The sequence below is a fragment of the Oncorhynchus kisutch genome, unplaced genomic scaffold, assembly GCF_002021735.2.
Source record: "Oncorhynchus kisutch isolate 150728-3 unplaced genomic scaffold, Okis_V2 Okis01b-Okis20b_hom, whole genome shotgun sequence".
Classification (NCBI taxonomy): Eukaryota; Metazoa; Chordata; class Actinopteri; order Salmoniformes; family Salmonidae; genus Oncorhynchus; species Oncorhynchus kisutch.
In genome coordinates this window covers 1,918,289-1,925,952 of record NW_022261978.1, presented here as the reverse complement: position 1 = coordinate 1,925,952, position 7,664 = coordinate 1,918,289, and the positions used below count along the sequence as shown (strand labels likewise).

The 7,664-nt window shown below is 51.3% G+C and overlaps 1 protein-coding gene across 1 annotated transcript in view; it reads right to left on the bottom strand.

Moving 5' to 3' along the window:
- LOC109885759 (voltage-dependent T-type calcium channel subunit alpha-1I-like) overlaps positions 1 to 7,664 on the bottom strand; it is a 196,106-nt gene that overhangs the window by 75,093 nt on the left and 113,349 nt on the right. The gene's annotated exons all lie outside the window — the stretch shown is intronic.

Here is a 7,664-nt window from a genome sequence, read left to right as displayed (position 1 = left end):
ATTAGGTAGGTACACTACAGCTCTGTGGAACACTGGGTCTGTACATAGTCAACGGTAGGCTGAGAGGGGACTCTTTAGGTAGGTACACTACAGCTCTGTGGAACACTGGGTCTGTACATAGTCAACGGTAGGCTGAGAGGGGACTCTTTAGGTAGGTACAGACCTACAGCTCTGTGGAAACACTGGGTCTGTACATAGTCAACGGTAGGCTGAGAGGGGACTCTTTAGGTAGGTACACCTACAGCTCTGTGGAACACTGGGTCTGTACATAGTCACGGTAGGCTGAGAGGGGACTCTTTAGGTAGGTACACCTACAGCTCTGTGGAACACTGGGGTCTGTACATAGTCAACGGTAGGCTGAGAGGGGACTCTTTAGGTAGGTACACCTACAGCTCTGTGGAACACTGGGTCTGTACATAGTCAACGGTAGGCTGAGAGGGGACTCTTTAGGTAGGGTACACCTACAGCTCTGTGGAACACTGGGTCTGTACATAGTCAACGGTAGGCTGAGAGGGGACTCTTTAGGTAGGTACACCTACAGCTCTGTGGAACACTGGGTCTGTACATAGTCAACGGTAGGCTGAGAGGGGACTCTTTAGGTAGGTACACCTACAGCTCTGTGGAACACTGGGTCTGTACATAGTCAACGGTAGGCTGAGAGGGGACTCTTTAGGTAGGTACACCTACAGCTCTGTGGAACACTGGGTCTGTACATAGTCAACGGTAGGCTGAGAGGGGACTCTTTAGGTAGGTACACCTACAGCTCTGTGGAACACTGGGTCTGTACATAGTCAACGGTAGGCTGAGAGGGGACTCTTTAGGTAGGTACACCTACAGCTCTGTGGAACACTGGGTCTGTACATAGTCAACGGTAGGCTGAGAGGGGACTCTTTAGGTAGGTACACCTACAGCTCTGTGGAACACTGGGTCTGTACATAGTCAACGGTAGGCTGAGAGGGGACTCTTTAGGTAGGTACACCTACAGCTCTGTGGAACACTGGGTCTGTACATAGTCAACGGTAGGCTGAGAGGGGACTCTTTAGGTAGGTACACCTACAGCTCTGTGGAACACTGGGTCTGTACATAGTCAACGGTAGGCTGAGAGGGGACTCTTTAGGTAGGTACACCTACAGCTCTGTGGAACACTGGGTCTGTACATAGTCAACGGTAGGCTGAGAGGGGACTCTTTAGGTAGGTACACCTACAGCTCTGTGGAACACTGGGTCTGTACATAGTCAACGGTAGGCTGAGAGGGGACTCTTTAGGTAGGTACACCTACAGCTCTGTGGAACACTGGTCTGTACATAGTCAACGGTAGGCTGAGAGGGGACTCTTTAGGTAGGTACACCTACAGCTCTGTGGAACACTGGGTCTGTACATAGTCAACGGTAGGCTGAGAGGGGACTCTTTAGGTAGGTACACCTACAGCTCTGTGGAACACTGGGTCTGTACATAGTCAACGGTAGGCTGAGAGGGGACTCTTTAGGTAGGTACACCTACAGCTCTGTGGAACACTGGGTCTGTACATAGTCAACGGTAGGCTGAGAGGGGACTCTTTAGGTAGGTACACCTACAGCTCTGTGGAACACTGGGTCTGTACATAGTCAACGGTAGGCTGAGAGGGGACTCTTTAGGTAGGTACACCTACAGCTCTGTGGAACACTGGGTCTGTACATAGTCAACGGTAGGCTGAGAGGGGACTCTTTAGGTAGGTACACCTACAGCTCTGTGGAACACTGGGTCTGTACATAGTCAACGGTAGGCTGAGAGGGGACTCTTTAGGTAGGTACACCTACAGCTCTGTGGAACACTGGGTCTGTACATAGTCAACGGTAGGCTGAGAGGGGACTCTTTAGGTAGGTACACCTACAGCTCTGTGGAACACTGGGTCTGTACATAGTCAACGGTAGGCTGAGAGGGGACTCTTTAGGTAGGTACACCTACAGCTCTGTGGAACACTGGGTCTGTACATAGTCAACGGTAGGCTGAGAGGGGACTCTTTAGGTAGGTACACCTACAGCTCTGTGGAACACTGGGTCTGTACATAGTCAACGGTAGGCTGAGAGGGGACTCTTTAGGTAGGTACACCTACAGCTCTGTGGAACACTGGGTCTGTACATAGTCAACGGTAGGCTGAGAGGGGACTCTTTAGGTAGGTACACCTACAGCTCTGTGGAACACTGGGTCTGTACATAGTCAACGGTAGGCTGAGAGGGGACTCTTTAGGTAGGTACACCTACAGCTCTGTGGAACACTGGGTCTGTACATAGTCAACGGTAGGCTGAGAGGGGACTCTTTAGGTAGGTACACCTACAGCTCTGTGGAACACTGGGTCTGTACAGAGTCAACGGTAGGCTGAGAGGGGACTCTTTAGGTAGGTACACCTACAGCTCTGTGGAACACTGGGTCTGTACATAGTCAACGGTAGGCTGAGAGGGGACTCTTTAGGTAGGTACACCTACAGCTCTGTGGAACACTGGGTCTGTACATAGTCAACGGTAGGCTGAGAGGGGACTCTTTAGGTAGTAACACCTACAGCTCTGTGGAACACTGGGTCTGTACATAGTCAACGGTAGGCTGAGAGGGGACTCTTTAGGTAGGTACACCTACAGCTCTGTGGAACACTGGGTCTGTACATAGTCAACGGTAGACTGAGAGGGGACTCTTTAGGTAGGTACACCTACAGCTCTGTGGAACACTGGGTCTGTACATAGTCAACGGTAGGCTGAGAGGGGACTCTTTAGGTAGGTACACCTACAGCTCTGTGGAACACTGGGTCTGTACATAGTCAACGGTAGGCTGAGAGGGGACTCTTTAGGTAGGTACACCTACAGCTCTGTGGAACACTGGGTCTGTACATAGTCAACGGTAGGCTGAGAGGGGACTCTTTAGGTAGGTACACCTACAGCTCTGTGGAACACTGGGTCTGTACATAGTCAACGGTAGGCTGAGAGGGGACTCTTTAGGTAGGTACACCTACAGCTCTGTGGAACACTGGGTCTGTACATAGTCAACGGTAGGCTGAGAGGGGACTCTTTAGGTAGGTACACCTACAGCTCTGTGGAACACTGGGTCTGTACATAGTCAACGGTAGGCTGAGAGGGGACTCTTTAGGTAGGTACACCTACAGCTCTGTGGAACACTGGGTCTGTACATAGTCAACGGTAGGCTGAGAGGGGACTCTTTAGGTAGGTACACCTACAGCTCTGTGGAACACTGGGTCTGTACATAGTCAACGGTAGGCTGAGAGGGGACTCTTTAGGTAGGTACACCTACAGCTCTGTGGAACACTGGGTCTGTACATAGTCAACGGTAGGCTGAGAGGGGACTCTTTAGGTAGGTACACCTACAGCTCTGTGGAACACTGGGTCTGTACATAGTCAACGGTAGGCTGAGAGGGGACTCTTTAGGTAGGTACACCTACAGCTCTGTGGAACACTGGGTCTGTACATAGTCAACGGTAGGCTGAGAGGGGACTCTTTAGGTAGGTACACCTACAGCTCTGTGGAACACTGGGTCTGTACATAGTCAACGGTAGGCTGAGAGGGGACTCTTTAGGTAGGTACACCTACAGCTCTGTGGAACACTGGGTCTGTACATAGTCAACGGTAGGCTGAGAGGGGACTCTTTAGGTAGGTACACCTACAGCTCTGTGGAACACTGGGTCTGTACATAGTCAACGGTAGGCTGAGAGGGGACTCTTTAGGTAGGTACACCTACAGCTCTGTGGAACACTGGGTCTGTACATAGTCAACGGTAGGCTGAGAGGGGACTCTTTAGGTAGGTACACCTACAGCTCTGTGGAACACTGGGTCTGTACATAGTCAACGGTAGGCTGAGAGGGGACTCTTTAGGTAGGTACACCTACAGCTCTGTGGAACACTGGGTCTGTACATAGTCAACGGTAGGCTGAGAGGGGACTCTTTAGGTAGGTACACCTACAGCTCTGTGGAACACTGGGTCTGTACATAGTCAACGGTAGGCTGAGAGGGGACTCTTTAGGTAGGTACACCTACAGCTCTGTGGAACACTGGGTCTGTACATAGTCAACGGTAGGCTGAGAGGGGACTCTTTAGGTAGGTACACCTACAGCTCTGTGGAACACTGGGTCTGTACATAGTCAACGGTAGGCTGAGAGGGGACTCTTTAGGTAGGTACACCTACAGCTCTGTGGAACACTGGGTCTGTACATAGTCAACGGTAGGCTGAGAGGGGACTCTTTAGGTAGGTACACCTACAGCTCTGTGGAACACTGGGTCTGTACATAGTCAACGGTAGGCTGAGAGGGGACTCTTTAGGTAGGTACACCTACAGCTCTGTGGAACACTGGGTCTGTACATAGTCAACGGTAGGCTGAGAGGGGACTCTTTAGGTAGGTACACCTACAGCTCTGTGGAACACTGGGTCTGTACATAGTCAACGGTAGGCTGAGAGGGGACTCTTTAGGTAGGTACACCTACAGCTCTGTGGAACACTGGGTCTGTACATAGTCAACGGTAGGCTGAGAGGGGACTCTTTAGGTAGGTACACCTACAGCTCTGTGGAACACTGGGTCTGTACATAGTCAACGGTAGGCTGAGAGGGGACTCTTTAGGTAGGTACACCTACAGCTCTGTGGAACACTGGGTCTGTACATAGTCAACGGTAGGCTGAGAGGGGACTCTTTAGGTAGGTACACCTACAGCTCTGTGGAACACTGGGTCTGTACATAGTCAACGGTAGGCTGAGAGGGGACTCTTTAGGTAGGTACACCTACAGCTCTGTGGAACACTGGGTCTGTACATAGTCAACGGTAGGCTGAGAGGGGACTCTTTAGGTAGGTACACCTACAGCTCTGTGGAACACTGGGTCTGTACATAGTCAACGGTAGGCTGAGAGGGGACTCTTTAGGTAGGTACACCTACAGCTCTGTGGAACACTGGGTCTGTACATAGTCAACGGTAGGCTGAGAGGGGACTCTTTAGGTAGGTACACCTACAGCTCTGTGGAACACTGGGTCTGTACATAGTCAACGGTAGGCTGAGAGGGGACTCTTTAGGTAGGTACACCTACAGCTCTGTGGAACACTGGGTCTGTACATAGTCAACGGTAGGCTGAGAGGGGACTCTTTAGGTAGGTACACCTACAGCTCTGTGGAACACTGGGTCTGTACATAGTCAACGGTAGGCTGAGAGGGGACTCTTTAGGTAGGTACACCTACAGCTCTGTGGAACACTGGGTCTGTACATAGTCAACGGTAGGCTGAGAGGGGACTCTTTAGGTAGGTACACCTACAGCTCTGTGGAACACTGGGTCTGTACATAGTCAACGGTAGGCTGAGAGGGGACTCTTTAGGTAGGTACACCTACAGCTCTGTGGAACACTGGGTCTGTACATAGTCAACGGTAGGCTGAGAGGGGACTCTTTAGGTAGGTACACCTACAGCTCTGTGGAACACTGGGTCTGTACATAGTCAACGGTAGGCTGAGAGGGGACTCTTTAGGTAGGTACACCTACAGCTCTGTGGAACACTGGGTCTGTACATAGTCAACGGTAGGCTGAGAGGGGACTCTTTAGGTAGGTACACCTACAGCTCTGTGGAACACTGGGTCTGTACATAGTCAACGGTAGGCTGAGAGGGGACTCTTTAGGTAGGTACACCTACAGCTCTGTGGAACACTGGGTCTGTACATAGTCAACGGTAGGCTGAGAGGGGACTCTTTAGGTAGGTACACCTACAGCTCTGTGGAACACTGGGTCTGTACATAGTCAACGGTAGGCTGAGAGGGGACTCTTTAGGTAGGTACACCTACAGCTCTGTGGAACACTGGGTCTGTACATAGTCAACGGTAGGCTGAGAGGGGACTCTTTAGGTAGGTACACCTACAGCTCTGTGGAACACTGGGTCTGTACATAGTCAACGGTAGGCTGAGAGGGGACTCTTTAGGTAGGTACACCTACAGCTCTGTGGAACACTGGGTCTGTACATAGTCAACGGTAGGCTGAGAGGGGACTCTTTAGGTAGGTACACCTACAGCTCTGTGGAACACTGGGTCTGTACATAGTCAACGGTAGGCTGAGAGGGGACTCTTTAGGTAGGTACACCTACAGCTCTGTGGAACACTGGGTCTGTACATAGTCAACGGTAGGCTGAGAGGGGACTCTTTAGGTAGGTACACCTACAGCTCTGTGGAACACTGGGTCTGTACATAGTCAACGGTAGGCTGAGAGGGGACTCTTTAGGTAGGTACACCTACAGCTCTGTGGAACACTGGGTCTGTACATAGTCAACGGTAGGCTGAGAGGGGACTCTTTAGGTAGGTACACCTACAGCTCTGTGGAACACTGGGTCTGTACATAGTCAACGGTAGGCTGAGAGGGGACTCTTTAGGTAGGTACACCTACAGCTCTGTGGAACACTGGGTCTGTACATAGTCAACGGTAGGCTGAGAGGGGACTCTTTAGGTAGGTACACCTACAGCTCTGTGGAACACTGGGTCTGTACATAGTCAACGGTAGGCTGAGAGGGGACTCTTTAGGTAGGTACACCTACAGCTCTGTGGAACACTGGGTCTGTACATAGTCAACGGTAGGCTGAGAGGGGACTCTTTAGGTAGGTACACCTACAGCTCTGTGGAACACTGGGTCTGTACATAGTCAACGGTAGGCTGAGAGGGGACTCTTTAGGTAGGTACACCTACAGCTCTGTGGAACACTGGGTCTGTACATAGTCAACGGTAGGCTGAGAGGGGACTCTTTAGGTAGGTACACCTACAGCTCTGTGGAACACTGGGTCTGTACATAGTCAACGGTAGGCTGAGAGGGGACTCTTTAGGTAGGTACACCTACAGCTCTGTGGAACACTGGGTCTGTACATAGTCAACGGTAGGCTGAGAGGGGACTCTTTAGGTAGGTACACCTACAGCTCTGTGGAACACTGGGTCTGTACATAGTCAACGGTAGGCTGAGAGGGGACTCTTTAGGTAGGTACACCTACAGCTCTGTGGAACACTGGGTCTGTACATAGTCAACGGTAGGCTGAGAGGGGACTCTTTAGGTAGGTACACCTACAGCTCTGTGGAACACTGGGTCTGTACATAGTCAACGGTAGGCTGAGAGGGGACTCTTTAGGTAGGTACACCTACAGCTCTGTGGAACACTGGGTCTGTACATAGTCAACGGTAGGCTGAGAGGGGACTCTTTAGGTAGGTACACCTACAGCTCTGTGGAACACTGGGTCTGTACATAGTCAACGGTAGGCTGAGAGGGGACTCTTTAGGTAGGTACACCTACAGCTCTGTGGAACACTGGGTCTGTACATAGTCAACGGTAGGCTGAGAGGGGACTCTTTAGGTAGGTACACCTACAGCTCTGTGGAACACTGGGTCTGTACATAGTCAACGGTAGGCTGAGAGGGGACTCTTTAGGTAGGTACACCTACAGCTCTGTGGAACACTGGGTCTGTACATAGTCAACGGTAGGCTGAGAGGGGACTCTTTAGGTAGGTACACCTACAGCTCTGTGGAACACTGGGTCTGTACATAGTCAACGGTAGGCTGAGAGGGGACTCTTTAGGTAGGTACACCTACAGCTCTGTGGAACACTGGGTCTGTACATAGTCAACGGTAGGCTGAGAGGGGACTCTTTAGGTAGGTACACCTACAGCTCTGTGGAACACTGGGTCT